Consider the following 14941-nt stretch of genomic DNA (forward strand, 5'->3'; position numbering starts at 1 on the left):
AACAATGTGTCTTCCAGACCCATTCTTTTTCAGAATTAATTTGGCTATCTTAATTTGCCTTTTAGTAATTGTTAGAATCAGCTTTTGATTTTTAAAATAAACTCTTGAGATTTTTCTTGGGGTTGCATTTAATACATAAATGAGTATGGAGACAATTGATGTAGCAGTATTGAATGTTCCCAACCATAGAAATGGTATAATTTGTTTAGGACTCCTTTGGTTTCTTCCATCAAAAATCTATACTTTTCAGCATATTGATACTGTACATATTTTATTAGGTTTGTACATAAGAATTCCATGTTTTTTGGGGCTAAATTAAATGGTACTATTTTTCAAACTTCAATTTCCATTTATTTATTACTAGTATGTGGAAATATTGATGACTGTTTTATGTTAAACTTGTATTTTTACAGCCTTGCCAAACCAAATAGTTTAAGTGGGTGTTCTATGAATTCCTTGGGGTTTTCTATGTAGACAATCATGTCTTCTGCAAAAGATTTCTTTTTCCTTGCCAACATATAATATACCTATTATAGCAATTCAACTATGACATGGAGAAACTCCAAGTTTAGGTTTGGATGTCAAAAATCATGATGGTAGTCTTTAGGGATGATCAAAGAAAGGTAAAGGATGGTGGTTGCTGTCCAGGACAAGGTCCAGGACAAGTAAAGAATAGTCATTATTCAGGCACTGTATAGAGGGGAGGTCCTGCCAGCAGGAAGTCTAAAAGATAGTTGGAGGGCACACGTACTTGGGGGATGGTGGGTGACCCTTATCAGGATTGGGAAGGAGATGAAGCTTATGGGTTGTTCACACTAAAAGTCCAGGAGCAGGTGTGGCTCGATGGTAGAGCACTTGCCTGGTATGCATGAGGCCCTGGGTTCAGTTGCCAGTACGCTAAAACAAAGTCCAAGTTTCCTATTATTTTCACAATTCGCCCCTGATATTTGGGTTAGCACAACAATCTCTTGATCTTTGAGAGAGAGCAAGTTGGCCAAGTTGACCCAATATATTTAGTAAATTTACAAAAGGTTTTTAAAGACTAAAGAAGGAATTGTTGCCACTACCAGCCAAATAGGATAAGTAGGTATTGGGGTTGTTTGAAAGAAATGGGAATGAAGAGAGCAAATACTGCTTCGCTGGCTATGGCATACAGCTGCTTTCCTCCGGCCAAATTTTGCCCCCAAGTTTGAGAGAAGTAGGACACTGGACATTGTGAGTCATGATAGCTCAGCCATGGCCAAATTCTGGTAAACATTTCTAATGTATTCTATGATGGCTTCATAAATTTTTCCTCTTAGCACAGTATCATCAGTGCTTGGGACAGTAAGCCCTTGAGTGTCCTGTCTGCATAAGTTTTGAGCAATGGTAGGCTACAGAGATTTAGGAAAAAAGTGCATTTACATTGGGGTCCTTCAAAAGCAACATGAATTGTGGTTTTGATTTTAGAGAATTGAGGTCAGAATAAAACAGGTCAATAACTATTAATCTCATTTATTGTAAGGCCCTTAATTGGAGATAGCACACATTGAGATTTGGTCCTCTGAAGTACGGCACCATTCATTTTTATTTGTCGTAAGGGTAGGCCAAATGGGGCCATTGAAAGAAAAAATAATGTGAGTATCCCTTTGCCACCATATCATTAAAAGTGGATCTTATGGGCTGGGGATTTAGCTGAGTGGTTCCAGCACTTGCCTCGCAAGCACAAGGTCCCAAGTTCGATCCCCGGTACCAAAAAAAAAAAAAGGATCTTAATTCCTTCAGACCTTCTTTACTGTAACCCTGTGGGGTGTTTACAATTGTAATGGGGAATAACATTCTCTGAGATCCACTCAGAGTTGTCATTTGCGAGGACATTTATTTTGGGCTTCTCACTTTTACTCTCAACACCTCGACACCAAAAGCAGAGGGGCTTTCTACACCATTTCTCCAACTCTGACACCAACTGGGTGTCAAGAAATTAACTTCACTTCTGACAGTAAGTATTTGAAGTTAGCTTCGGATCTCACAGGTTAAGGGCTCAGTACTACAAAACTGCTTCCAGTTCAGACTCAATTTTTATATCTCCTGACCAAGTGGCTCTCATCAAATTCCTAATTCCCTAGAACAAATCACAGAACTTAGGGCAACAGTTAATTTGGTATTACTAATTTTATTATAAAGGACAAAACTCAGGAATGGCCACATGGAAGAGATGCATAAGTCTAGATGTTGGGGGTGGGCGGCACTGAGAGTTTCCATTCCCTGTCTAGGGTGGAAACCTGGATGCCTTTACCAACTTGGAAGATCTCTGAACCCTGGTAAAAGGATATTTGTGGCAATTTTATTATGTAACCATGACTGATGAAATCATTTGCCATTACAACCGAATTCAATCTGCCTGCAGCCCTTCTTTCCCTTCCTAAAGATGGGTGGGCTGAAAGTTCCAGCCTCACTATGGAAATGTTTTGAAACTTAAGAAGTGTTGCTTTCATATGTACTAGGGATGTCATTGTCAATGAAGTGTGCATTTTAAAATGGATAATTTTGTTTTGTGAATTACACCTCAAAAATAACATCATGTTAAAATATTTTCTATGGCAAAGGGAAATACTGTAAAGTCAAAAGAAAAATAAAGTATTAGGAAGGAAAAAAGAATAATTTTATGAATACATAAATGATTCTTAAATGTTGAGGGAAAATCGGCAAACAATTTGAACAATTTACAAAATATATAAAAATGGGCCTTGGGAAATATAAAACGATGTTCTATTTCTTTTACAAAACAGAAATGTGCATTCTTAAAAACTATATTTAGATGCCATTCTACCCCCATTCTTTATACTATCAGTGTTAGCCTCGTCACTTCAGATTATAGCGAATATTAGCTTCCTTTCAGACATCCACTGACCTCGAAAGTCGTTTCCTGTTAATTCCTGGAAGATTATATCTCCTCACTTTTTCCCTTTCCAGCTACAGTCCTGTTAGAGAATTTAAAGCATTTACACTTCAAGAAGGGCTATCTATGAGACATTTTCTTTTGAAGACTTGAGGTAAGAGTAAAGACAATTAAATCTTCCACATTGCCCAATACCTCTTGACAGAGAGACAAGCTCCTCTGTGGCATTGTGGGAAGTGTAGTCCAGATGCTCCCTGGAATCCTGCGTATTTCTGTCACGCGCACGGATTCCCGGGAGTTCTGGGAGTTGTAGTCCAGGAGCGCTCTGACGCTTTGTACGCTTAAACTTCGGGTGTGTGAAGTTGCGGCTTTTTTGTCCGTGGTGGTTTGAGTCACTTTAAGGTCTTGCAGGTCCTTACCAATTTCTTGGACCTATGTTGGCATCCTCAATGACCGAGCTGTCGATTTAGGAGAAAAGAAGCGTCGGCGGAGAGCGCAGGATTGAGGAATGTTGAGAGCAGCAGTTTTAGGGTTTTTTTTTTGCAGGAAACTGCTTGCGTTTGGGGGTGTTCCAGCCCTGCTCATGTCTGTCCTTCTGCCTGACTCTTTAGGTAATGAGTCTTCCTCTCTGTGGAGACCAAAGTAGTGAACGAATATTGGTTTCCTCTCAGATACTGCAGGGACCGTCTGAAGATATCTTTCTAGTTCCTTCTCAGATGCCTCAGGATCCAGCCGACCACCCACTCCTGAGCTCCCTGGCCCAGGAATGAATGATCATGTGTGTGCCCAGCAACCAGGGGATTTTGTGCCATGCTGCTCTATTCCCATATTCTTTTCTCTATCTCATTCTATTAACATCTGTCCAGGGGTGACCTGGTTCCTGCTTAGCACCATTCAGTAGTTCCCCACAAGTCATCCAGCTGCTGCATTCCCAGGCCGATGTCTCCACCTTGGGCCAAGCACGGGGTGCATCTCTTCTCCCAGCCATAGTCTTTTAGACCAGACCCCACTCACAGTGTCAGTCCTGCAGAACAGGTTTACCACTTACCAACTTGTGTGAGCCTGTGAGATGGGACACACTCATATACAGCAAGTTATGTAAAGCCAATTTATTATTCACAGATGGCAGGATGGCATGGTGGTGCATGGCTGTAATCCCATCACTCAGGAGGCTGAGGCAGGAAGATTGCTGCAAGTTCGAGGTCAGTCTGGGTTACATAGTGAGTTCAGAAAAAAGATGGCCGGAAGGGACAAAAGAAGCCAAGGACTCATTGAGCTGGTCTCCCAACCCCCAAATAAGCTACCTGGGGTGGGTAGACATTTGATGGCTCGTGCCCCACTTGCACCACAACTGAGACACCCCAAAATGCAGTTTGCCTTGGTTATATATGTCAGTGTTGTCATGACTACGGGGAAGTTCCTCCCTACCTCCAAATGTCGTATCCACAAGAGGGACAGGAACAAAGCCCAGGCTGCTTCAGCAGTATCTCAGGATATTGCCTTCCTGGACATTCTATGGTTACTTGTGAGAAGTACATTTAAGAAAACGATAGGACTGAACTGGTTCAAGGCTATCCTGAAAACTATCCTGGAGTTACCGTAGCTCATTAATTTGGCAGACACTAGAGAAAAGTGATTGCATGTAGGGTTCTTTTTGAAAAAGAACAATGGGCATTATCAAACGTTGTTAGGACTAAAACACTAAATGCTGCTGGAGCAGTTGGTAAGATTCACTGAAACCTAAATATATGTAGCCCCCAATGTGCATTGAGAGTTCTAGAGGGTTGCTTATTAGTACCAGTGAGTGTGCAGAGTAAAGATGGAAGACTTAAAGATTAAAGATTTTCATCACTACACTTCTAGTGAAGCTCAGGAAAATCAATGTGTCACACAGACAGAGTGAGTGGAGTCTGTGAGCCTACCGAAGTCTCTCAAAATCCAGAGCAACTCCCCACTCATCCTCTCTGTCTGCTCAGTGCTACCTGTCTCCCAGTAAGCATTGGTCATATGATTGAAATTATATGTGTTTGATGTGGTAGGAGACAGTGACCTTCAAGGACGTGGCTGTGGTCTTCAGTGAGGAGGAGGTGGGCTGCTGGACTTTGCCCAGAGGAAGCTGTACCGAGACATGATGCCGGAGAACTTCAGGAACCTGCTCTCCGTGGGTGAGGACATTACTGAGGCGCCCTCCATAATGGAATGTCAGTGCCCAGGAGTGCCTTTGTATCCTTGGATGTTCAAGTTTGAGTATGCAACCATTAGAAGTTGACTTTTCCTTTGAAAACTTTAATTCAGGACTTAGTAATATCCTAACCAAAGTTATGAACATGAAAAATGCATTTTGCATCATAGTAAGGTCAAACACTTTCTATATGCATGTGATGTACATGAGTGACTTCATACACACTTTTTCCTGCTAGTCATAATGCTCCGATACTTTGTACTCAAGTTCTTTCTTCTAGATGCTTATTATAAGTTTTTAAATTGATTTCAAAGCTCCCTTAAGTTTTATAGTCTACAATTGGAAAATGATTATAAAAGTCTATTTATCTTCATCCTATATCTTTTCCCACTCTGTTTTCAAAGAGATAGTCCAACCACCTCAGGTAGAACTGATCAGGGCATAACTGTTCATGCTTTCTTTTCACCCCAGCTGACTCTTGCTACTTTCACACTGAGCTACATTCCACGGTCCCCCATCTTTTTTATTTTGAGACAAAATATTGCTAAGTTTACCAGGTTGGGCTGAAACAATCCTCCTGCCTTAGCCTACCAGAGTGCTGGAATTACAGGTGTGTGACACCACTCCTGGATTGTCCACCTGTTTATTTTCTTACCACCCTTTTGCTGTCTCATGCTTCCAAATTGCCAAGTCTCTTTCCTGAATTATTGCAGTAGTCTTCATACTGGCTCCTGTGTGCTTACCCCTAGGATTTAAATCCTATTCACCATATCACAGTCAAAGTGATCCTTTGGAAATGTGCATCCAATTTCCATTCCTCTGCTGAAAGCCTTTAATAACTTCTTATTTTTCTCAAAGTTAAAAAAACCCTTTATATGGCTTTTAGAGACCCCTGAGTTCTGGTATCTTGCCTTCTTGACTACATCTTGTCTTTCTTGCTCAGTCTTTTCCAGACACCCTGTCTTTCTGCTGTTTCTCATACCTGCAAAGGACACTGTATTTCCTGTGCCTGCTCTAACAAATTCCCAGAAATTTAGCAGATTAAAGAACAAAAATGTACAGTGGTACCTGGGTTCATGAACTTGATTCTTTCCACAATTCTTGTTGCAAACCGAGTTGAACCCATTTATGTTCACCAGGGAGAGAAATGCTACAAGTATTATAAGTGTGGTAAGGGATTCAGTCAGAACTCTTGCCTGCAAACTCATCTGAAAGTCCATACTGTAGAGAAACCATTCAAATGTGACCAGTGTGGGAAAACTTCATTCATAGATCGACACTGACTGTCCATTGAGAAACCTTACAATTGTGATTGTGAAGAATGTGGGCAGGCCTTCATTCATGATTCACAGCTGCAGGAGCATTAGAGACTCCACACAGGGGAGAAAGTGTCCAAATGTAATATATGTGGCAAGAGCTTCTGCCTTAGCTCAGCACGATCCACCCAGGGTAGAAACCATAAAATGTGAGGACTGTAGGAAGCATTTCACTCATAGCTCAAATCTTCATATGCATCAGAGGGTCCATACAGGAGAGAAATGTTATAAGTGTGAAGAATGTGGTAAATGCTTTATTCGGCCTTCACAGTTTCAGGCCCATTGGAGAACTCCTACTGGAGAGAAACCATATGTATGTAAAGTGTGTTGTAAGGGCTTCATTTGCAGTTTGTTTCCAAGTGCAATAGAGGGTCCACACTGGAGAAAAACCATATAAAGGTTTTTTTCCTTCTTTTCTTATATATTTTTTTTCTTTTTTTTCCTCATTTTTTTTTCTTTCCCTTCTTTCCTTTCCCCTACCACCCCCACTTCCCCTTCCCCTTTGAACCTTTGCTTTCTATTTCACATTATCTATTATACATTTTGGTCCTCATTTACACTTTCAGTTTCTCACACCAGAGAGACAATTCAGTATTTACACATGTGTGTCTTATTTATTTGACTTAAGAGTATGGCCTTGATATGCATCCATTTAGCTATAAATGTCTCTAGTTTATCATTCTTTATGTCTGAATAGTACTCCATTTTAGAAAAAAACCACATCTTCTTTATCCAGTCACTAGTTGATGGGCATTTGGGCTGTTTCCAAGCTTTAGCTATTACAAACTGTGCCGCTATAAACATGGGTGCACATATATCACTGTGGTATGATGCTTTTAATTCTTTTGGGAAGATACCCAGCAGGGGAATAGCTGGGTCAAATGGGACTTCTAATCCTAGAAAAAACAAAAACAAAGCTTTTGTATATAGGGAGCGGTGGAGAGGTGGAAGGGAGGGAAGGGGAATGGGAAAAAACAAGAATTAAGATATATCTCATACAGGTACAAATTCCCAATGATGAATATGATCATAATGTATACCTAAAATGTACCAATAAAGTTAATTTTTAAAAAAGAAACCATATAAATGTGATGTGTGTTGTAGTCTTCAGTCAGTCTTCATGGCTCCAGTATCCCAGGCAAGTTCACACAGGGAGAAACCTTACACGTGTGAGATATGTGCTAAGACCTTCAGCTGGAGAGCAAATCTTGAAAGCCATCACAAAACTCATGTTAGTGATATACTGTGAAAGTGATAAGAGCGGTAAGAACATTAGAGACTCATCAGAAGAAGGAAGTGGTACAAAGTGATATCTTTGAAAAGCTCAGGTCTCACCTGAATTCTCATAGTCATCAGGTTTTATAGGACAGAAAATATCTAATTTACTTAAATCAGTGTTTAAGCAACAGCTCAATAATCCCCACACAGCTGAGAACCCTTCCAAGTGGCACTGTCTGAAATTTAACATTGGTCATACGTCACTTAAGACAGGATCTAGAAAGAAACTGAGTTATAACAGGCCTTCAGCAAAAGTACTGTGACAGACATTCCAGAATTCCTGTCTGCTGTGTGTTAGCTCTGTAGGGCAGGAACTTTGCAGCCAAATCTGTACAGTCAACGTTGACAAGTTCTTGTTGATATGCTCAGTACTTGTTTATTAAATGAGTCAAAAGGAGAAGATGCACAAAACTTGAAAGTGATAGAGGTGGAAACTTGCAAAATAAAATTATTCAGGAAAATGAATATTTGTTAACATGCAGAAAACCACTTAATGCTGCATCCCTTGATGTTGATGTGATATCACCCTATTGCAGTTGACTGCTGTCCACTTCCAGCCTCTGCCCTCAGGTTAGGTTCTTAGTAGTTGGAGGATGCCTGGTTTTCCAAGGGTTTTATATATTATAAGTTGAACGATCCTCTGTTATTTTTAGATAGTGCCAAATGAATGTTCATTTACCTTACAATTATAGGTTACTGAATATTGCACAACTGAATTTTATTCACCAATATTGAGGAAGGGGCTTAATGTCACAGTTTGGAAGTGTCAGAGGTAGTTACCCAAGGCAAGATTTTCTTTATTGACTTTGATTTATTATTGATTTCTAATTCTCTGAATTTCTACACAGACTTTTTGAAATGATTGCTTTCCAATTACTGTAGCATTCTCTTATCAAAACTTCTCAGGAAAGTGCTACACCATAGTCTTACGCCACACCCATGAAGTAAATAACAAAATATCTTATGGAAATTTTATGATTTTATGAAGTTTATCATTGAAGCAAAATCAACATTCACATACTTTTCCTTCTTGGTAGCAATAAAACACAGTTTTAGAAAGTATATATCAGAACATAGATTGTACATCTTTTTGATCTGGAAATCATATAACTGGAGAATTTTATTATGAAATTAAAATACCAAAAATTATGTAACAACATATCAGTGATCTCACTGTTTTTAAGTTGAAGCATGTGTTCATCTGTAGGAAATTGATGAATAAATATATATATTTCCTATGTTATTAATCTGAAGCCATTCAAATGATGGAAAATATCTATAATGTCAGGAGAAATGGAAAATATCTATAATGTGAGCTTTGTAAGATCATAAATTGTAGCTTTTGTAGCAGATCCAAACTTAAATCTTCGTGAGTATATGTCTATATGTGTATACATGCATAAGATAATGGGTAAAGAGATACTCTTCCTTACTAATTTTCTTTAGCAACGAGCACTTTGTGGTAGTTTTTCCATTTTGTAATTTCATTAATTGTTTTGGCTTTGTATTGAACAGTGTTATTAAAGCAATAAATTATGTACAATAGTATTTGAAAAAGTACCAAATAATCCCTTACAAGTAGAGCCTCAAAATATGATCATTTCATATTGTTATGTGGGACAGGAGATCCCAGAATTAAATAATGTGCTGTGGAAGCTAATTGCGCAAATGCACATAATTTTCTGGTTGTTTGGCTATGCAGATAAATTGATGAGTATGAACAACTCTATTTTTGCAGTTAAGGCATGCTACAATCCATAACAGGGAGAAGGCATATCCTGGAAATAGAAACAAAATGGAGATCCATATGTTGTGGAGGGATTCCAGAATAAGATCCCTGAAGGAAAGGTATGAGTAAGGAGAGGACATAGCATAGCATAATAGCAGTGGGCCTTCCCTGGAATGTGGAGCCAGTAAGGACAAAGTGGGTTTGGATGTCATTTCATATGACTTAGACATGATTGTGATATTTTCAGTGTAGTTGAATAAAGAGCTTTACTCGATCAGTTACATCTAGTCGGGAGACCAGTTCCCCCACTTGATTTTCGGGAGCATCTCTTTGCATAATGCTCAGTACCTATTAAGGTTCATGCTGTCTCAATTTGCATGGTGCATGAGTTGTTCCCAAGACCACCTCTACATTCTGTCATTCACAAAGAGGACTCAAGACACCCTATTTTTTCATACTCATGACTGATATCTCACTATAATGATATTAGAGTGAAAGGATACAAAGTAAACTAGCAAAGGGAAAATGCTCATTGGATGTAGTCTGGGGAAAATCAGGTGCAAGGTTGCAAGAGTCCTATGCCTGTTACACATGATTTACTAAGTTAGTTCAGCATTAGATTGTAAAAATCTGGGCCGGGGACTTAGCTCAGTGGTTCCGCAGCCTGCCTCGCAAGCGCAAGGTCCCGAGTTTGATCCCTGGTACAAAAAAAAAAAAAATCTGTGAAAAATATCTACCAGGGAATCTCAGCAGAGTCTTAGTGACCTAGGTTCTTTTTAGGAAATGGTGACTTAGGCAACCTCTGTTAAGCTCATTCTAAAATTCTAGACTCCCCAAAGGACAACTGGTATTCAGCATCAACCACATTGTACAAATAGCTTAGGCATTGTAAGTAACTTATCAAGAAAGTGTGGAAATCCTCCCCAAATCCAGGTACCCAGACACCAATCAAAGGCTAACCTTATTTCTTAGGCCATTTGTGTTGCTATACCAGAATATCGCAGACTGGGTAATTTATAAACAATAGAAATTTATTTATCGCTGTACTGGAGGTGGGGGAGTTCAAAATGAAGGCTCTGGCTGGTTGTGTGTCTGGTAAGGGCTGCTTTCTGCTTCTGTGATGGTGCCTTGTTGCTGCATCCTTCAGAGGGAACAGTGTTCACATGGCAGAAAGGAGGAAAGGCAAGAGGGAATTAAGTTTCAGCTTGGAGATTGGAGGGGATACCATCATTCAAACCATAGTACATTGCAAGCAGACCTAAGAATAGCAGTCTCAGTCCTATCTTAACTTCTTCTGTATACCTGCATAAGAAATCCAGTACCTATATTCTTTCTTTTCATCTTTCATTACCAATACAACGTTAGTTTTCCTTCTTCAAGGTAACTTGTAAGAAAACACAGTAGAGCTAGGGATTTAGCTCAGTGGTTCTGCCTCCTGCCTCACAAACGCAAGGTCCCGAGTTCAATCTGAGGTACCAAAAAAACAAACAAAAAACCCAAAAAAACAAGCAAAAAAAGAAAAAAGAAAAGAAAACACAGTAGATTAAACCAAAATAGTCCATTGACTCCTCTAACTAATAAGACTACAAGTACAGTTTATGTATAACCTCCTGATGACCTTATTGTTGAGGGTGATCACAAAATAGCTGTGAACCTGAGAGCTACATGAGTTATTATTGTTTCTCAATCAAGAAAGAGCTATCTCGGCACTGCTCTTCTGTGCAAAGTGAAGATGATGTTCATCTTGCTGGGTCTACAGAGGGCCAGAGCAGCAGATGTGGTCTCTGGGTGTTACCCTGTACATGCTGATCTTTGAGGAGAACCCCTTTTTGTGAGGTGGAGGAGACCATGGAGGCCGCCATCCATCCCCCATACCTGGTGTCCCAAGAACTCATGAGCCTTGTGTCTGGGCTGTTGCAGGCTGCCCCTGAGCAGCGCACCACCTAGGAGAAGCTGATGACAGACCTGTGGGTGATGCAGCCTGTGAACCTTGCTGAAGATACCTGGGAGGAGGTGTGCAGAACCAACAAGCCAGAGGGCAGCCTGCTGTCCACTGGGAGTCTGGAGCTCTGGACAGGCAGCAGGAGCCTGAGCGAAGCGGCCCAGGCTAGGAGGCTCCATGGGGACCCCTCTCCACTGGCCAGCTGAACTGGTGCTTTCTGCTGCTCATCTCCACTCAGTTCATGGATTTCTGGCCTCTTCCACTTGAAGAAAGTAAATTCTTAACAACTGGTCCCCTTCACTGCCTATAAACCCAGGTGCAAGTTTGAAAGATGCTAGAGGAAAAGCCAGGGGTACTATATTTCTTAAAGTCTATAAAATGGACTTGGAATTCATGTTTTTTTGTGCCTTTGAAAAGCATTCTAAGGTATAATTACTTTATATTACTAAAAGGCTTCTGATTTGTGAGCCTCTGGAAGGAAGAGTGTTTTATTCTTTCTATTTTTACATATACACATAGGTTTTATGATAGCCAAATGACCAGACTATTTCATTAATTGATTTCTTTGAACAGTTTCCAAATTAAAGCAACTTTGTGAATAAACTGTTAAAAAAAAAAAAAAGAGCTGTCTCATTTGTAGTCTTCTATAGTTTATGTTTCCCAAAGTGCACTGGGCTGCTAACCTTGACTTTCATTCATACTCAAGATCAATTCCCTCGCTCTATATCTGGTACTCCTCAGCCCTTGTGGGACCGTTCTATTTCAGCTCCCAGTTGTCACTATCTATGGAGTTGACTTCCTTGTTCATTTCCGACCCCTGAGGATTTCTTCTTAGCTATATTTTAACACTTTACAGGATAGGAAGTTGTCACATATCTTTTATCTATGTTTGAAAAGATTCACAATGTTGTGCAGCAATCATCTAATCCTAGAACTCTTTCATCTGCCCCCAAAGAAACACCCTACACATTAACAGTCATTCCTCATTAGCAACTCCACCTCCATAGCCTCTGCAAAACACAAATCTACTTTCTGTCTCTACAGATTTGCCTAGTGTGCACATTTAATATATATGGAATCATTTCCCAGTGTGTTGTGTCTGACTTTTTTCACATGACATCCTGTCTTCGAAGTTTGTCAGTGTTGTAACATGAGTTGATGCTTCACTTCTTCTAATTGCCAAATAATATTGCATTGTATGCATATATTACTTTTTATTTATCCACTCAGTTTGTGGACATTGGGTTTCCTCATTTTTTTCCTTTTATGACTTATGGTACTATGCACATTTTCTACACATCTTTTGTGTGGATATATTTCAGTTCTCTTGAACATATACTTGAGAGTACAATTTCTGGAAGATAATTATTTTCAGAGTGTACAGTTTAGGTGATGTCAGTTTCATTGAAATGCACATGCTAATGTTAGCCTACTCCATCCCGGGAGCCGAAACACTTAAGGCTGGGTCTCAAGTTGGCTGATTTCATGGAGCTAGCGAGGAAAATCACTTAACAAGAACACCTTGTTCTGCCAGCAAGTAGGGAAGATTGTGGAACATGTAGAAAGGCAGGAATTCCAGCTTAAAGAGACTCCCATTGGCCAACATTAAATAATTTTACTATCAAATAATGATCATAAAGGAATATGAAGTTCCTTTTTTCAAGGGCTCTCTGACAGCCGTGAATAAGTCTGCTTAGATTACAAGGCAGCCTCAATTTGATGCACCAAATATTTCTTCTTAATGTCCTTCAGTCAGGGTCATACTTGCACTACCATCTGATGGTTGTAGTAGACTTCAAAAAACTCTATCTATATCTATTTATTAATATCTATCTATCTATCTATCTTTTTATCTATCTATCATACATTTTGCACAAGAACACATCCAAGAGAAATACATGATACAAATTAGAATGGTTGCTTATGAAGAGAATGGAAGTGCCATGGAGAAAAGAAAGTGAATGAATATTTTAAATTATGTTAATATATTTTATCATACTATGTCAGAAAGAAATTCTGTGTCCTCTCTGTGTGCCGTATGTTGTCTTAAGCCAGGGATAGTTCTTTGAAGGGGTTTTACACGAGTACAGAACATTAAATAATTTAAAGATGCCAAATTCTTGTAATTATTGTTCCACTGCCTTATAATTTTTAGCATTGCAGATGCAGTCACCCAAATAAGAACTATGATGTCAGGGCCGAGGACTTAGCTCAGTGGTTCCGGTGCCTGTCCCACAAGCGCAAGGTTCTGAGTTCGATCTCTGGTACCAAAACCAAAACCAAACAAAACCAAACCCAGAAAGACAAAATAAAACAAACAAATGAAGAAAACTACAACTGCAAAGGGAATTCAATGCAGAGAGAAAAACAAACCTTTGGGCCGGTGGTTTAGCTCAGTGGTGCCGCTGCCTGCCTCACAAGCGCCAACGTCCCAAGTTCGATCCCGGGTACCAAAAAAAAAAAAAAAAAAAAAAAAGAATTATGATGTGTAGGGGAAATGATATGATTTTCCATGAGTTCAGTAACATACAATATAAACGAATAGAGCACTAGTATAGAACAATATTTAATAATCATAGCCAGTAAATATTTGGTTATTTTGTGTTAGGTATTTCAGAGCCCCCACAGAGCAAGCCCCCTCCTCTTCTTTCCCCTTGACCCACTCGGGCCACAGGGAACAGGGAACTTCCGCATAACTAAGGCAAGAGCTCCCTTTGTTAGTGACTCTCTGCCTAGTTAAGGTCTTTCTGCCCCACCGGTTTCGGTTTCGTGGTCAGATGTTCCAGTAAGATAGGGGCTTCCTGAAAGCGGTGACTCCATCCCCCTTGACCGAAACCTGTTGCTACATACCCCAGCCCAATCACCCACCCCCACCAATGGACTAATGCTCTCCCACCTGCAAGATCCCTATATAAGCTTCCAGCTCAGCCCATGCAGTTGCTGGTCTCCATTCTGTGAGTCAGCCCGGCAGGCTGCAGACTGCCGCCCCAATAAAGCTTGCTTGAACGTCCGTGTGTCCCCGCTTCTTCGGCGACCCTTTCATTTTGGAGATCTAATTTCAAATATTTTGTCCTAAATAGACATCTTTAAGGCAAATGAAGAATTTTTAACAGGATATGGGTATAAATTATTAATATTTTTATTTTTCTTAAATGAATAATTGCATCATGTGTTTAAGCTTTTTTTTGGGGGGGGGTGTTACCGGGGATCAAACTAGGGACCTTGTGCTTGCAAGGCAGGCGGCAGAACCACTGAGCTAAATCCCCAGCCCATGTGTTTAAGCTTTTAAAATGATGTTCCCATTAGTAATAGATCAATACTAAAATGTTTATACGCAAAATGACATATCTGAATTTGCTTTATTACACTAGACAAAAATAATACTTGAGAATAGACTAGAGCTTATAAGCAATCCTAGTGTGTGCGAAAGGAATGGAAAATATGCGAAAGACATACAAATTGGAAAGGAAAGTCACCTCTATTGCATTCTGGGACAATGTAGCCCAGGGCCGCCTGGCGTCCGAGACACTCCACGCTCCACGCTCCAGAAAAACTGTGCATATGCACTCTGGGAAATGTAGTTCGGAGAACTCTTCGTAGTCATAAGTACTTCCGC

The 14941-nt window shown here is 39.9% G+C and overlaps 1 long non-coding RNA gene across 1 annotated transcript; it reads right to left on the minus strand.

Annotated features, from left to right (window-relative positions):
- Positions 1–10393: 10393 nt before the first annotated feature.
- Positions 10394–14914, minus strand: LOC110347251 (uncharacterized). The gene is made up of 4 exons (XR_002391740.2): positions 14802–14914; positions 14222–14409; positions 13699–13734; positions 10394–10524 (listed from the first exon to the last, which is right to left on the minus strand). It is a non-coding gene; the product is annotated as an uncharacterized LOC110347251 (long non-coding RNA).
- Positions 14915–14941: the final 27 nt, after the last annotated feature.

This window comes from Heterocephalus glaber, unplaced genomic scaffold, assembly GCF_053883595.1.
Source record: "Heterocephalus glaber isolate CG9 unplaced genomic scaffold, H.glaber_assembly_v1.0 deba00001744, whole genome shotgun sequence".
Classification (NCBI taxonomy): domain Eukaryota; kingdom Metazoa; phylum Chordata; class Mammalia; order Rodentia; family Bathyergidae; genus Heterocephalus; species Heterocephalus glaber.